Here is a 16874-nt window from a genome sequence, read left to right as displayed (position 1 = left end):
AGATTTCCTTTGCAAGCTTGCTTGGTTGGGCAAAAAGGGCGTATGCGTTTTTCCCTGAATATATTCAGGAAAAAACGCATACGCCCTTTTTGGCCAAGTGCATCATTGTCGACATTCTGCCTCTTTTCCTATGCTTTAAATGCAATTCCAGTCTACCTCCTGAGATCGGTTTCCTGCAATTCTGCGCCGCTTTCACGTCCTCTTGGCAGCCTTACTTCAGTATATTTTTGGACGATAGCTGTCATTTATAACTCTGCAGGTTTGTGAATTACAGTGCCCCTGAGCTCCTTTCTTCAACTCGCTTTCTTGTTAGCTGGCCGCAACACCGCAGGATTGCTTCAGGCCCTAATCTGGTTCCGGCATGGCATGCTGAGCCTTTGGTTAACTCCTCTTCCTGGTGGGAAATGAGAGTTAACTTTGCCCGTCCAGAAACCTCCAGCTAGTCTCTCATTGGTTCTCCCTATTCCTGTTTATCTTCCGCAGAAATTGCAAACTGGGCCAAACAGGTTAAATGCACTGACTCTCCAAGTTGGTGAAAGTGAGTAAAGCGTCTGGAATGTTGCACCCGAATACCAGGGCACGAAAACTGAGACATATTTGAACCCATCTCCCGTTCACATGGTTGATCATACTCTGGGTTCCACATGCATGTTTTAGCTAAAGGAAGAATCCCTTAAACTTGGAGAGTTGAGACCCATGGAATGGGTACCATGCAATATGACTTCAAAGGGTCTTCATTTGCTCACCGAACCTCTCCAATCCTATCACTGCTGCGTTTATGCCCCTGTACACACGGTTGATTCTCTTTTGGAGACATAGCAATCCATAGGTTTTAAGATACTTACTAGTCAGGTACATTCTTAGGCGTTTAATATGGGGTGTTGAGTCCATTTCGTTGATCAAGGAGTAGCTCTTGTCTGTTACATATTTGGCTTAAGGAACTTTATCTGTGCTCATTTCAATCTCTGGTTTTATGCAGCACCCCAACTCACCTTTCCCCTTAAGCAAGCATAAGTTGGTTTTCTAAATTTGAGACCCTGTTCTGTTTTGTAATCCAGTTCCTGTGTAGCCAAGTTTGCATTCCGTGTATTAGTGATATCTTATGATGTTTCTATTTCTGTGTGACTTATTTCAGTTAGAATCATCATACCTGAATCCACTCATTATGCTGCTACGGGCCTGATGACATAGGTTTCATAGCTGAGTGATATTGCATTGTACGTAAATACCACAACTTCTTTATCCATTCTTCACATTCTGCGACATTGAACTTGTAGTGTAAGTGAGGTTCTTGTAAACAGAGCCATCCCAAACTTTGGGGTGGCTGTGTCTTTTTGATTTTAATTTCCCTAAGTTATAGGACCATAAGTGGAAGTGCCCTAGGCTCTGTTGTTTTCTTTTTTAGATGCTGCAGGAAGCACCATACACTTCTCCCGAATGGCTGTTGGCAATTTACATCCCGCCCATCAGCACAACAAGGCTCCCAGTTCTCCATGGCCTGTCCTGCCTTTCTGGATTTTACACTTTTTTCAGATGGCCCTTTTGACCAGGGGTAACTGAGACTTCATTGTAGTGCAGATTTCCTTTGCAAGCTTGCTTGGTTGGCCAAAAAGGGCGTATGTGTTTTTTCCTGAATATATTCAGGAAAAAATGCATACGCCCTTTTTGGCCAAGTGCATCATTGTGGACGTTCTGCCTGTTTTCCTATGCTTTAAATGCAATTCCAGTCTACCTCCTGAAATCAGTTTCCTGCAGTTCTGCCCCGCTTTGAAGTCCTCTTGGCAGCCTTACTTCAGTATATTTTTGGATGATAGCTGTCATTTATAACTCTGCAGGTTTGTGAATTACAGTGCCCCTGAGCTCCTTTCTTCAACTCGCTTTCTTGTGAGCTGGCCGCAACACCGCAGGATTGCTTCAGGCCCTAATCTGGTTCCGGCACGGCACGCTGAGCCTTTGGTTAATTCCTCTTCCTGGTGGGAAATGAGAGTTAAATTTGCCCGTCCAGACACCTCCAGCTAGTCTCTCATTGGTTCTCCCTATTCCTGTTCATCTTCGGCGGAATTTGCTAACTGGGCCAAACAGGAGGTTAAAGGCACTGACTCTCCAAGTCGGGAGAGTGTTAGTAAAGCATCTGGAATGTTGCACCCGAGTACCAGGGGACGAGAACTGAGACATATTGGAGCACGTCACCCGATCACATGGTTGATCATACTCTGGGTTCCACATGCATGTTTTAGCTGAAGGAAGAATCCCTTAAACCTGGAGAGTTGAGACCCGTGGAATGGGTACCATACAATATGACTTCAAAGGGTCTTTATTTGCTCACCGATCCTCTCCAATCCTATCATTGCTGTGTTTCTACCACCATAAACACGCTTGATTCTCTTTTGGAGACATAGCAATCCATAAGTTTTAAGATACTTACTCGTCAGCCACATTGTTAGGCGTTTAATATGGGGTGTTGAGTCCATTTCGTTGAGCAAGGAGTAGCTCTTGTCTATTACATATTTGGCTTAAGGAACTTTATCTGTGCTCATTTCAATCTCTGGTTTTATGCAGCACCCCAACTCACCTTTCCCCTTAAGCAAGCATAAGTTGGTTTTCTAAATTTGAGACCCTCTTCTGTTTTGTAATTCAATTCCTGTGTAGCCAAGTTTACATTCCGTGTATTAGTGATATCTTATGATGTTTCTTTTTCTGTGTGACTTATTTCAGTTAGAATCATCATACCTGAATCCACTCATTATGCTGCTACGGGCCTGATGACATAGACTTCATTGCTGAGTGATATTGCATTGTACGTAAGTACCACATCTTCTTTATCCATTTTTTGCTTTCTGCGATATTGAACTTGTACTGTGAACGAGGTTCTTGTAAAGAGAGCCATCACAAACTTTGGGGTGGCTGTGTCTTTTTGATTTTAATTTCCCTAAGCTATAGGACCATAAGTGAAAGTGCCCTAGGCTCTGTTCCTCTGTTTTTTAGATGTTTCAGGAAGCACCATACACTTCTCCCGAGTGGCTGCAGGCAATTTACATCCCGCCCATCAGCATAACAAGGCTCCCAATTCTCCATGGCCTGTCCTGCCTTTCTGGTTTTTACACTTTTTTCAGATGGCCCTTTTGACCGGGGGGAAGTGAGACTTCATTGTAGTGCAGATTTCCTTTGCAAGCTTGCTTGGTTGGGCAAAAAGGGCGTATGCGTTTTTCCCTGAATATATTCAGGAAAAAACGCATACGCCCTTTTTGGCCAAGTGCATCATTGTCGACATTCTGCCTCTTTTCCTATGCTTTAAATGCAATTCCAGTCTACCTCCTGAGATCGGTTTCCTGCAATTCTGCGCCGCTTTCACGTCCTCTTGGCAGCCTTACTTCAGTATATTTTTGGACGATAGCTGTCATTTATAACTCTGCAGGTTTGTGAATTACAGTGCCCCTGAGCTCCTTTCTTCAACTCGCTTTCTTGTTAGCTGGCCGCAACACCGCAGGATTGCTTCAGGCCCTAATCTGGTTCCGGCATGGCATGCTGAGCCTTTGGTTAACTCCTCTTCCTGGTGGGAAATGAGAGTTAACTTTGCCCGTCCAGAAACCTCCAGCTAGTCTCTCATTGGTTCTCCCTATTCCTGTTTATCTTCCGCAGAAATTGCAAACTGGGCCAAACAGGTTAAATGCACTGACTCTCCAAGTTGGTGAAAGTGAGTAAAGCGTCTGGAATGTTGCACCCGAATACCAGGGCACGAAAACTGAGACATATTTGAACCCATCTCCCGTTCACATGGTTGATCATACTCTGGGTTCCACATGCATGTTTTAGCTAAAGGAAGAATCCCTTAAACTTGGAGAGTTGAGACCCATGGAATGGGTACCATGCAATATGACTTCAAAGGGTCTTCATTTGCTCACCGAACCTCTCCAATCCTATCACTGCTGCGTTTATGCCCCTGTACACACGGTTGATTCTCTTTTGGAGACATAGCAATCCATAGGTTTTAAGATACTTACTAGTCAGGTACATTCTTAGGCGTTTAATATGGGGTGTTGAGTCCATTTCGTTGATCAAGGAGTAGCTCTTGTCTGTTACATATTTGGCTTAAGGAACTTTATCTGTGCTCATTTCAATCTCTGGTTTTATGCAGCACCCCAACTCACCTTTCCCCTTAAGCAAGCATAAGTTGGTTTTCTAAATTTGAGACCCTGTTCTGTTTTGTAATCCAGTTCCTGTGTAGCCAAGTTTGCATTCCGTGTATTAGTGATATCTTATGATGTTTCTATTTCTGTGTAACTTATTTCAGTTAGAATCATCATACCTGAATCCACTCATTATGCTGCTACGGGCCTGATGACATAGGTTTCATAGCTGAGTGATATTGCATTGTACGTAAATACCACAACTTCTTTATCCATTCTTCACATTCTGCGACATTGAACTTGTAGTGTAAGTGAGGTTCTTGTAAACAGAGCCATCCCAAACTTTGGGGTGGCTGTGTCTTTTTGATTTTAATTTCCCTAAGTTATAGGACCATAAGTGGAAGTGCCCTAGGCTCTGTTGTTTTCTTTTTTAGATGCTGCAGGAAGCACCATACACTTCTCCCGAATGGCTGTTGGCAATTTACATCCCGCCCATCAGCACAACAAGGCTCCCAGTTCTCCATGGCCTGTCCTGCCTTTCTGGATTTTACACTTTTTTCAGATGGCCCTTTTGACCAGGGGTAACTGAGACTTCATTGTAGTGCAGATTTCCTTTGCAAGCTTGCTTGGTTGGCCAAAAAGGGCGTATGCGTTTTCTCCTGAATATATTCAGGAAAAAATGCATACGCCCTTTTTGGCCAAGTGCATCATTGTGGACGTTCTGCCTGTTTTCCTATGCTTTAAATGCAATTCCAGTCTACCTCCTGAAATCAGTTTCCTGCAGTTCTGCCCCGCTTTGAAGTCCTCTTGGCAGCCTTACTTCAGTATATTTTTGGACGATAGCTGTCATTTATAACTCTGCAGGTTTGTGAATTACAGTGCCCCTGAGCTCCTTTCTTCAACTCGCTTTCTTGTGAGCTGGCCGCAAGATCGCAGGATTGCTTCAGGCCCTAATCTGGTTCCGGCACGGCACGCTGAGCCTTTGGTTAATTCCTCTTCCTGGTGCGAAATGAGCATTAAATTTTCCCGTCCAGACACCTCCAGCTAGTCTCTCATTTGTTCTCCCTATTCCTGTTCATCTTCCGCAGAAATTGCAAACTGGGCCAAACAGGAGGTTAAAGGCACTGACTCTCGAAGTCGGGAGAGTGTTAGTAAAGCGTCTGGAATGTTGCACCCGAGTACCAGGAGACGAAAACTGAGACATATTTGAACAAGTCTCCCGATCACACAGTTGATCATACTCTGGGCTCCACATGCATGTTTTAGCTGAAGGAAGAATCCCTTAAACCTGGAGAGTCGAGACCCGTGGAATGGGTACCATTCAATATGATTTTAAAGGGTCTTCATTTGCTCACCGAACCTCTCCAATCCTATCACTGCTGCGTTTATTCCCCTGTACACACGCTTGACTCTGTTTTGGAGACATAGCAATCCATAGGTTTTAAGATACTTACTAGTCAGGTACATTCTTAGGCGTTTAATATGGGGTTTTGAGTCTATTTCGTTGAGCAAGGAGTAGCTCTTGTCTATTACATATTTGGCTTAAGGAACTTTATCTGTGCTCATTTCAATCTCTGGTTTTATGCAGCACCCCAACTCACCTTTCCCCTTAAGCAAGCATAAGTTGGTTTTCTGCATTTGAGACCCTGTTCTGTTGTGTAATTCAGTTCCTGTGTAGCCAAGTTTACATTCCGTGTATTAGTGATATCTTATGATGTTTCTTTTTCTGTGTGACTTATTTCATTTAGAATCATCATACCTGAATCCACTCATTATGCTGCTACGGGCCTGATGACATAGATTTCATTGCTGAGTGATATTGCATTGAACGTAAGTACCGCAACTTCTTTATCCATTTTCTGCTTTCTGCGATATTGAACTTGTACTGTAAACGAGGTTCTTGTAAACTGAGCCGTCCCAAACTTTGGGGTGGCTCTGTCTTTTTGATTTTAATTTCCCTAATCTATAGGACCATAAGTGGAAGTGCCCTAGGCTCTGTTGCTTTGTTTTTTAGATGTTTCAGGAAACACCATACACTTTTCCCAAGTGGCTGTTGGCAATTTGCATCCCACCCATCAGCATAACAAGGCGTCCAGTTCTCCATGGCCTGTCCTGCATTTCTGGTTTTACACTTCTTTCAGATGGCCCTTTTCACCAGGGGGAAGTGAGACTTCATTGTAGTGCAGATTTCCATTGCAAGCTTGCTTGGTTGGCCAAAAATTGCGTATGCGTTTTTTCCTGAATATATTCAGGAAAAAACGCATACGCTCTTTTTGGCCAAGTGCATCATTGTCGACGTTCTGCCTCTTTTCCTATGCTTTAAATGCAATTCCAGTCTACCTCCTGAAATCGGTGTCCTGCAATTCTGCCCCGCTTTCAAGTCCTCTTGGCAGCCTTACTTCAGTATATTTTTGGAAGATAGCTGTCATTTATAACTCTGCAGGTTGGTGAATTACAGTACCCCAGAGCTCCTTACTTCACCTCGCTTTCTTGTGAGCTGGCCGCAACACCGCAGGATTGCTTCAGGCCCTAATCTTGTTCCAGCACGGCACGCTGAGACTTTGGTTAATTCCTCTTCCTGGTGGGAAATGAGAGTTAAATTTGCCCGTCCAGACACCTCCAGCTACTCTCACATTGGTCCTCCCTATCCCTGTTCATCTTCCGCAGAAATTGGAAACTGGGCCAAACAGGAGGTTAAAGGCACTGACTCTCCAAGTCGGGAGAGTTTTAGTAAAGCATCTGCAATGTTGCACCCGAGTATCAGGGGATGAAAACTGAGACATATTTGAACACGTCTCCCGATCACAAGGTTGATCATACTCTGGGTTCCACATGCATTTTTCAGCTGAAGGAAAAATCCCTTAAACCTGGAGAGTTGAGACCCGTGGAATGGGTACCATGCAATATGACTTCAAAGGGTCTTCATTTGCTCACCGAACCTCTCCAATCCTATCACTGCTGCGTTTATGCTCCTGTACACACGCTTGATTCTCTTTCAGAGACATAGCAATCCATAGGTTTTAAGATACTTACTAGTCAGGTACATTCTTAGGCGTTTAATATGGGGTGTTGAGTCCATTTCGTTGAGCAAGGAGTAGCTCTTGTCTATTACATATTTGGCTTAAGGAACTTTATCTGTGCTCATTTCAATCTCTGGTTTTATGCAGCACCCCAACTCACCTTTCCCCTTAAGCAAGCATAAGTTGGTTTTCTAAATTTGAGACCCTGTTCTGTTTTGTAATTCAGTTCCTGTGTAGCCAAGTTTACATTCCGTGTATTAGTGATATCTTATGATGTTTCTTTTTCTGTGTGACTTATTTCAGTTAGAATCATCATACCTGAATCCACTCATTATGCTGCTATGGGCCTGATGACATAGATTTCATTGCTGAGTGATATTGCATTGTACGTAAGTACCACAACTTCTTTATGCATTTTTTGCTTTCTGCGATATTGAACTTGTACCGTAAATGAGGTTCTTGTAAACAGAGCTGTCCCAAACATTGGGGTGGCTGTGTCTTTTTGATTTTAATTTCCCTAAGCTATAGGACCATAAGTGGAAGTGCCCTAGGCTCTGTTGCTTTGTTTTTTAGATGTTTCAGGAAACACCATACACTTCTCCCTAGTGGCTGTTGGCAATTTACATCCCGCCCATCAGCATAACAAGGCTCCCAGTTCTCCATGGCCTGTCCTGCCTTTCTGGATTTTACACTTTATTCAGATGGCCCTTTTGACTGGGGGAAGTGAGACTTCATTGTAGTGCAGATTTCCTTTGCAAGTTGCTTGGTTGGCCAAAAAGGGCGTATGCTTTTTTTCCTGAATATATTCAGGAAAAAACGCATACGCCCTTTTTGGCCAAGTGCATCATTGTCGACGTTCTGCCTCTTTTCCTATGTTTTAAATGCAATTCCAGTCTACCTCCTGAAATCTGTTTCCTGCTATTCTGCCCCGCTTTCAAGTCCTCTTGGCAGCCTTACTTCAGTATATTTTTGGACGATAGCTGTCATTTATAACTCTGCAGGTTTGTGAATTACAGTGCCCCTGAGCTCCTTTCTTCAACTCGCTTTCTTGTGAGCTGGCCGCAACACCGCATGATTGCTTCAGGCCCTAATCTGGTTCCGGCATGGCACACTGAGCCTTTGGTTAATTCCTCTTCTTGGTGGAAAATGAGAGTTAAATTTGCCCGTCCAGACACCTCCAGCTAGTCTGTCATTGGTTCTCCCTATTCCTGTTCATCTTCGGCGGAATTTGCTAACTGGGCCAAACAGGAGGTTAAAGGCACTGACTCTCCAAGTCGGGAGAGTGTTAGTAAAGCGTCTGGAATGTTGCACCCGAGTACCAGGGGATGAGAACTGAGACATATTTGAACACGTCTCCCGATCACACGGTTGATCATACTCTGGGTTACACATGCATGTTTTAGCTGAAGGAAGAATCCCTTAAACCTGGAGAGTTGAGACCCGTGGAATGGGTACCATGCAATATGATTTCAAAGGGTCTTCATTTGCTCACCGAACCTCTCCAATCCTATCACTGCTGCGTTTATGTGCCTGTTCTCACGCTTGATTCTCTTTCAGAGACATAGCAATCCATAGGTTTTAAGATACTTACTAGTCAGGTACATTATTAGGCGTTTAATATGGGGCTTTGAGTCCATTTCGTTGAGCAAGGAGTACCTCTTGTCTATTCCATATTTGGCTTAAGGAACTTTATCTGTGCTCATTTCAATCTCTGGTTTTATGCAGCACCCCAACTCACCTTTCCCCTTAAGCAAGCATAAGTTGGTTTTCTACATTTGAGACCCTGTTCTGTTTTGTAATTCAGTTCCTGTGTAGCCAAGTTTACATTCCGTGTATTAGTGATATCTTATGATGTTTCTTTTTCTGTGTGACTTATTTCAGTTAGAATCATCATACCTGAATCCACTCATTATGCTGCTACGGGCCTGATGACATAGATTTCATTGCTGAGTGATATTGCATTGTACGTAAGTACCACAACTTCTTTATCCATGTTTCACTTTCTGCGATATTGAACTTGGCCCGTAAACGAGGGTCTTGTAAACAGAGCCGTCCCAAACTTTGGGGTGGCTGTGTCTTTTTGATTTTAATTTCCCTAAGCTATAGGACCATAAGTGGAAGTGCCCTAGGCTCTGTTGCTTTGTTTTTTAGATGTTTCAGGAAACACCATACACTTCTCCCCAGTGGCTGTTGGCAATTTACATCCCGCCCATCAGCATAACAAGGCTCCCAGTTCTCCATGGCCTGTCCTGCCTTTCTGGATTTTACACTTTTTTCAGATGGCCCTTTTGACCGGGGGGAAGTGAGACTTCATTGTAGTGCAGATTTCCTTTGCAAGCTTGCTTGGTTGGCCAAAAAAGGCGTATGCGTTTTTTCCTGAATATATTCAGGAAAAAACGCATACGCCCTTTTTGGCCAAGTGCATCATTGTCCACGTTCTGCCTCTTTTCCTATGCTTTAAATGCAATTCCAGTCTACCTCCTGAAATCGGTTTCCTGCAATTCTGCCCCGCTTTCAAGTCCTCTTGGCAGCCTTACTTCAGTATATTTTTGGATGATAGCTGTCATTTATAACTCTGCAGGTTTGTGAATTACAGTGCCCCTGAGCTCCTTTCTTCAACTCGCTTTCTTGTGAGCTGGCCGCAACACCGCAGGATTGCTTCAGGCCCTAATCTGGTTCCGGCACGGCACGCTGAGCCTTTGGTTAATTCCTCTTCCTGGTGGGAAATGAGAGTTAAATTTGCCCGTCCAGACACCTCCAGCTAGTCTCTCATTGGTTCTCCCTATTCCTGTTCATCTTCCGCAGAAATTGCAAACTGGGCCAAACAGGAGGTTAAAGGCACTGACTCTCCAAGTCGGGAGAGTGTTAGTAAAGCATCTGGAATGTTGCACCCGAGTACCAGGTGACGAGAACTGAGACATATTGGAGCACGTCACCCGATCACATGGTTGATCATACTCTGGGTTCCACATGCATGTTTTAGCTGAAGGAAGAATCCCTTAAACCTGGAGAGTTGAGACCCGTGGAATGGGTACAATACAATATGACTTCAAAGGGTCTTTATTTGCTCACCGATCCTCTCCAATCCTATCATTGCTGTGTTTCTACCACCATAAACACGCTTGATTCTCTTTTGGAGACATAGCAATCCATAAGTTTTAAGATACTTACTCGTCAGCCACATTGTTAGGCGTTTAATATGGGGTGTTGAGTCCATTTCGTTGAGCAAGGAGTAGCTCTTCTCTATTACATATTTGGCTTAAGGAACTTTATCTGTGCTCATTTCAATCTCTGGTTTTATGCAGCACCCCAACTCACCTTTCCCCTTAAGCAAGCATAAGTTGGTTTTCTAAATTTGAGACCCTCTTCTGTTTTGTAATTCAATTCCTGTGTAGCCAAGTTTACATTCCGTGTATTAGTGATATCTTATGATGTTTCTTTTTCTGTGTGACTTATTTCAGTTAGAATCATCATACCTGAATCCACTCATTATGCTGCTACGGGCCTGATGACATAGACTTCATTGCTGAGTGATATTGCATTGTACGTAAGTACCACATCTTCTTTATCCATTTTTTGCTTTCTGCGATATTGAACTTGTACTGTAAACGAGGTTCTTGTAAAGAGAGCCATCACAAACTTTGGGGTGGCTGTGTCTTTTTGATTTTAATTTCCCTAAGCTATAGGACCATAAGTGAAAGTGCCCTAGGCTCTGTTCCTCTGTATTTTAGATGTTTCAGGAAGCACCATACACTTCTCCCGAGTGGCTGCAGGCAATTTACATCCCGCACATCAGCATAACAAGGCTCCCAATTCTCCATGGCCTGTCCTGCCTTTCTGGTTTTTACACTTTTTTCAGATGGCCCTTTTGACCGGGGGGAAGTAAGACTTCATTGTAGTGTAGATTTCCTTTGCAAGCTTGCTTGGTTGGGCAAAAAGGGCGTATGCGTTTTTCCCTGAATATATTCAGGAAAAAACGCATACGCCCTTTTTGGCCAAGTGCATCATTGTCGACATTCTGCCTCTTTTCCTATGCTTTAAATGCAATTCCAGTCTACCTCCTGAGATCGGTTTCCTGCAATTCTGCGCCGCTTTCACGTCCTCTTGGCAGCCTTACTTCAGTATATTTTTGGACGATAGCTGTCATTTATAACTCTGCAGGTTTGTGAATTACAGTGCCCCTGAGCTCATTTCTTCAACTCGCTTTCTTGTTAGCTGGCCGCAACACCGCAGGATTGCTTCAGGCCCTAATCTGGTTCCGGCATGGCATGCTGAGCCTTTGGTTAACTCCTCTTCCTGGTGGGAAATGAGAGTTAACTTTGCCCGTCCAGAAACCTCCAGCTAGTCTCTCATTGGTTCTCCCTATTCCTGTTTATCTTCCGCAGAAATTGCAAACTGGGCCAAACAGGTTAAATGCACTGACTCTCCAAGTTGGTGAAAGTGAGTAAAGCGTCTGGAATGTTGCACCCGAATACCAGGGCACGAAAACTGAGACATATTTGAACCCATCTCCCGTTCACATGGTTGATCATACTCTGGGTTCCACATGCATGTTTTAGCTAAAGGAAGAATCCCTTAAACTTGGAGAGTTGAGACCCATGGAATGGGTACCATGCAATATGACTTCAAAGGGTCTTCATTTGCTCACCGAACCTCTCCAATCCTATCACTGCTGCGTTTATGCCCCTGTACACACGGTTGATTCTCTTTTGGAGACATAGCAATCCATAGGTTTTAAGATACTTACTAGTCAGGTACATTCTTAGGCGTTTAATATGGGGTGTTGAGTCCATTTCGTTGAGCAAGGAGTAGCTCTTGTCTGTTACATATTTGGCTTAAGGAACTTTATCTGTGCTCATTTCAATCTCTGGTTTTATGCAGCACCCCAACTCACCTTTCCCCTTAAGCAAGCATAAGTTGGTTTTCTAAATTTGAGACCCTGTTCTGTTTTGTAATCCAGTTCCTGTGTAGCCAAGTTTGCATTCCGTGTATTAGTGATATCTTATGATGTTTCTATTTCTGTGTGACTTATTTCAGTTAGAATCATCATACCTGAATCCACTCATTATGCTGCTACGGGCCTGATGACATAGGTTTCATAGCTGAGTGATATTGCATTGTACGTAAATACCACAACTTCTTTATCCATTCTTCACATTCTGCGACATTGAACTTGTAGTGTAAGTGAGGTTCTTGTAAACAGAGCCATCCCAAACTTTGGGGTGGCTGTGTCTTTTTGATTTTAATTTCCCTAAGTTATAGGACCATAAGTGGAAGTGCCCTAGGCTCTGTTGTTTTCTTTTTTAGATGCTGCAGGAAGCACCATACACTTCTCCCGAATGGCTGTTGGCAATTTACATCCCGCCCATCAGCACAACAAGGCTCCCAGTTCTCCATGGCCTGTCCTGCCTTTCTGGATTTTACACTTTTTTCAGATGGCCCTTTTGACCAGGGGTAACTGAGACTTCATTGTAGTGCAGATTTCCTTTGCAAGCTTGCTTGGTTGGCCAAAAAGGGCGTATGTGTTTTTTCCTGAATATATTCAGGAAAAAATGCATACGCCCTTTTTGGCCAAGTGCATCATTGTGGACGTTCTGCCTGTTTTCCTATGCTTTAAATGCAATTCCAGTCTACCTCCTGAAATCAGTTTCCTGCAGTTCTGCCCCGCTTTGAAGTCCTCTTGGCAGCCTTACTTCAGTATATTTTTGGATGATAGCTGTCATTTATAACTCTGCAGGTTTGTGAATTACAGTGCCCCTGAGCTCCTTTCTTCAACTCGCTTTCTTGTGAGCTGGCCGCAACACCGCAGGATTGCTTCAGGCCCTAATCTGGTTCCGGCACGGCACGCTGAGCCTTTGGTTAATTCCTCTTCCTGGTGGGAAATGAGAGTTAAATTTTCCCGTCCAGACACCTCCAGCTAGTCTCTCATTGGTTCTCCCTATTCCTGTTCATCTTCCGCAGAAATTGCAAACTGGGCCAAACAGGAGGTTAAAGGCACTGACTCTCCAAGTCGGGAGAGTGTTAGTAAAGCATCTGGAATGTTGCACCCGAGTACCAGGGGACGAGAACTGAGACATATTGGAGCACGTCACCCGATCACATGGTTGATCATACTCTGGGTTCCACATGCATGTTTTAGCTGAAGGAAGAATCCCTTAAACCTGGAGAGTTGAGACCCGTGGAATGGGTACCATACAATATGACTTCAAAGGGTCTTTATTTGCTCACCGATCCTCTCCAATCCTATCATTGCTGTGTTTCTACCACCATAAACACGCTTGATTCTCTTTTGGAGACATAGCAATCCATAAGTTTTAAGATACTTACTCGTCAGCCACATTGTTAGGCGTTTAATATGGGGTGTTGAGTCCATTTCGTTGAGCAAGGAGTAGCTCTTGTCTATTACATATTTGGCTTAAGGAACTTTATCTGTGCTCATTTCAATCTCTGGTTTTATGCAGCACCCCAACTCACCTTTCCCCTTAAGCAAGCATAAGTTGGTTTTCTAAATTTGAGACCCTCTTCTGTTTTGTAATTCAATTCCTGTGTAGCCAAGTTTACATTCCGTGTATTAGTGATATCTTATGATGTTTCTTTTTCTGTGTGACTTATTTCAGTTAGAATCATCATACCTGAATCCACTCATTATGCTGCTACGGGCCTGATGACATAGACTTCATTGCTGAGTGATATTGCATTGTACGTAAGTACCACATCTTCTTTATCCATTTTTTGCTTTCTGCGATATTGAACTTGTACTGTAAACGAGGTTCTTGTAAAGAGAGCCATCACAAACTTTGGGGTGGCTGTGTCTTTTTGATTTTAATTTCCCTAAGCTATAGGACCATAAGTGAAAGTGCCCTAGGCTCTGTTCCTCTGTTTTTTAGATGTTTCAGGAAGCACCATACACTTCTCCCGAGTGGCTGCAGGCAATTTACATCCCGCCCATCAGCATAACAAGGCTCCCAATTCTCCATGGCCTGTCCTGCCTTTCTGGTTTTTACACTTTTTTCAGATGGCCCTTTTGACCGGGGGGAAGTGAGACTTCATTGTAGTGCAGATTTCCTTTGCAAGCTTGCTTGGTTGGGCAAAAAGGGCGTATGCGTTTTTCCCTTAATATATTCAGGAAAAAACGCATACGCCCTTTTTGGCCAAGTGCATCATTGTCGACATTCTGCCTCTTTTCCTATGCTTTAAATGCAATTCCAGTGTACCTCCTGAGATCTGTTTCCTGCAATTCTGCGCCGCTTTCACGTCCTCTTGGCAGCCTTACTTCAGTATATTTTTGGACGATAGCTGTCATTTATAACTCTGCAGGTTTGTGAATTACAGTGCCCCTGAGCTCCTTTCTTCAACTCGCTTTCTTGTTAGCTGGCCGCAACACCGCAGGATTGCTTCAGGCCCTAATCTGGTTCCGGCATGGCATGCTGAGCCTTTGGTTAACTCCTCTTCCTGGTGGGAAATGAGAGTTAACTTTGCCCGTCCAGAAACCTCCAGCTAGTCTCTCATTGGTTCTCCCTATTCCTGTTTATCTTCCGCAGAAATTGCAAACTGGGCCAAACAGGTTAAATGCACTGACTCTCCAAGTTGGTGAAAGTTAGTAAAGCGTCTGGAATGTTGCACCCGAATACCAGGGCAGGAAAACTGAGACATATTTGAACCCATCTCCCGTTCACATGGTTGATCATACTCTGGGTTCCACATGCATGTTTTAGCTAAAGGAAGAATCCCTTAAACTTGGAGAGTTGAGACCCATGGAATGGGTACCATGCAATATGACTTCAAAGGGTCTTCATTTGCTCACCGAACCTCTCCAATCCTATCACTGCTGCGTTTATGCCCCTGTACACACGGTTGATTCTCTTTTGGAGACATAGCAATCCATAGGTTTTAAGATACTTACTAGTCAGGTACATTCTTAGGCGTTTAATATGGGGTGTTGAGTCCATTTCGTTGATCAAGGAGTAGCTCTTGTCTGTTACATATTTGGCTTAAGGAACTTTATCTGTGCTCATTTCAATCTCTGGTTTTATGCAGCACCCCAACTCACCTTTCCCCTTAAGCAAGCATAAGTTGGTTTTCTAAATTTGAGACCCTGTTCTGTTTTGTAATCCAGTTCCTGTGTAGCCAAGTTTGCATTCCGTGTATTAGTGATATCTTATGATGTTTCTATTTCTGTGTGACTTATTTCAGTTAGAATCATCATACCTGAATCCACTCATTATGCTGCTACGGGCCTGATGACATAGGTTTCATAGCTGAGTGATATTGCATTGTACGTAAATACCACAACTTCTTTATCCATTCTTCACATTCTGCGACATTGAACTTGTAGTGTAAGTGAGGTTCTTGTAAACAGAGCCATCCCAAACTTTGGGGTGGCTGTGTCTTTTTGATTTTAATTTCCCTAAGTTATAGGACCATAAGTGGAAGTGCCCTAGGCTCTGTTGTTTTCTTTTTTAGATGCTGCAGGAAGCACCATACACTTCTCCCGAATGGCTGTTGGCAATTTACATCCCGCCCATCAGCACAACAAGGCTCCCAGTTCTCCATGGCCTGTCCTGCCTTTCTGGATTTTACACATTTTTCAGGTGGCCCTTTTGACCAGGGGTAACTGAGACTTCATTGTAGTGCAGATTTCCTTTGCAAGCTTGCTTGGTTGGCCAAAAAGGGCGTATGTGTTTTTTCCTGAATATATTCAGGAAAAAATGCATACGCCCTTTTTGGCCAAGTGCATCATTGTGGACGTTCTGCCTGTTTTCCTATGCTTTAAATGCAATTCCAGTCTACCTCCTGAAATCAGTTTCCTGCAGTTCTGCCCCGCTTTGAAGTCCTCTTGGCAGCCTTACTTCAGTATATTTTTGGACGATAGCTGTCATTTATAACTCTGCAGGTTTGTGAATTACAGTGCCCCTGAGCTCCTTTCTTCAACTCGCTTTCTTGTGAGCTGGCCGCAAGATCGCAGGATTGCTTCAGGCCCTAATCTGGTTCCGGCACGGCACGCTGAGCCTTTGGTTAATTCCTCTTCCTGGTGCGAAATGAGCATTAAATTTTCCCGTCCAGACACCTCCAGCTAGTCTCTCATTTGTTCTCCCTATTCCTGTTCATCTTCCGCAGAAATTGCAAACTGGGCCAAACAGGAGGTTAAAGGCACTGACTCTCGAAGTCGGGAGAGTGTTAGTAAAGCGTCTGGAATGTTGCACCCGAGTACCAGGAGACGAAAACTGAGACATATTTGAACAAGTCTCCCGATCACACAGTTGATCATACTCTGGGCTCCACATGCATGTTTTAGCTGAAGGAAGAATCCCTTAAACCTGGAGAGTCGAGACCCGTGGAATGGGTACCATTCAATATGATTTTAAAGGGTCTTCATTTGCTCACCGAACCTCTCCAATCCTATCACTGCTGCGTTTATTCCCCTGTACACACGCTTGACTCTGTTTTGGAGACATAGCAATCCATAGGTTTTAAGATACTTACTAGTCAGGTACATTCTTAGGCGTTTAATATGGGGTTTTGAGTCTATTTCGTTGAGCAAGGAGTAGCTCTTGTCTATTACATATTTGGCTTAAGGAACTTTATCTGTGCTCATTTCAATCTCTGGTTTTATGCAGCACCCCAACTCACCTTTCCCCTTAAGCAAGCATAAGTTGGTTTTCTGCATTTGAGACCCTGTTCTGTTGTGTAATTCAGTTCCTGTGTAGCCAAGTTTACATTCCGTGTA

Source organism: Orcinus orca, unplaced genomic scaffold (assembly GCF_937001465.1).
Source record: "Orcinus orca unplaced genomic scaffold, mOrcOrc1.1 scaffold_23, whole genome shotgun sequence".
Classification (NCBI taxonomy): domain Eukaryota; kingdom Metazoa; phylum Chordata; class Mammalia; order Artiodactyla; family Delphinidae; genus Orcinus; species Orcinus orca.
The sequence above is the reverse complement of the archived record's forward strand: the minus strand, read 5'-3'. Positions refer to the sequence as shown.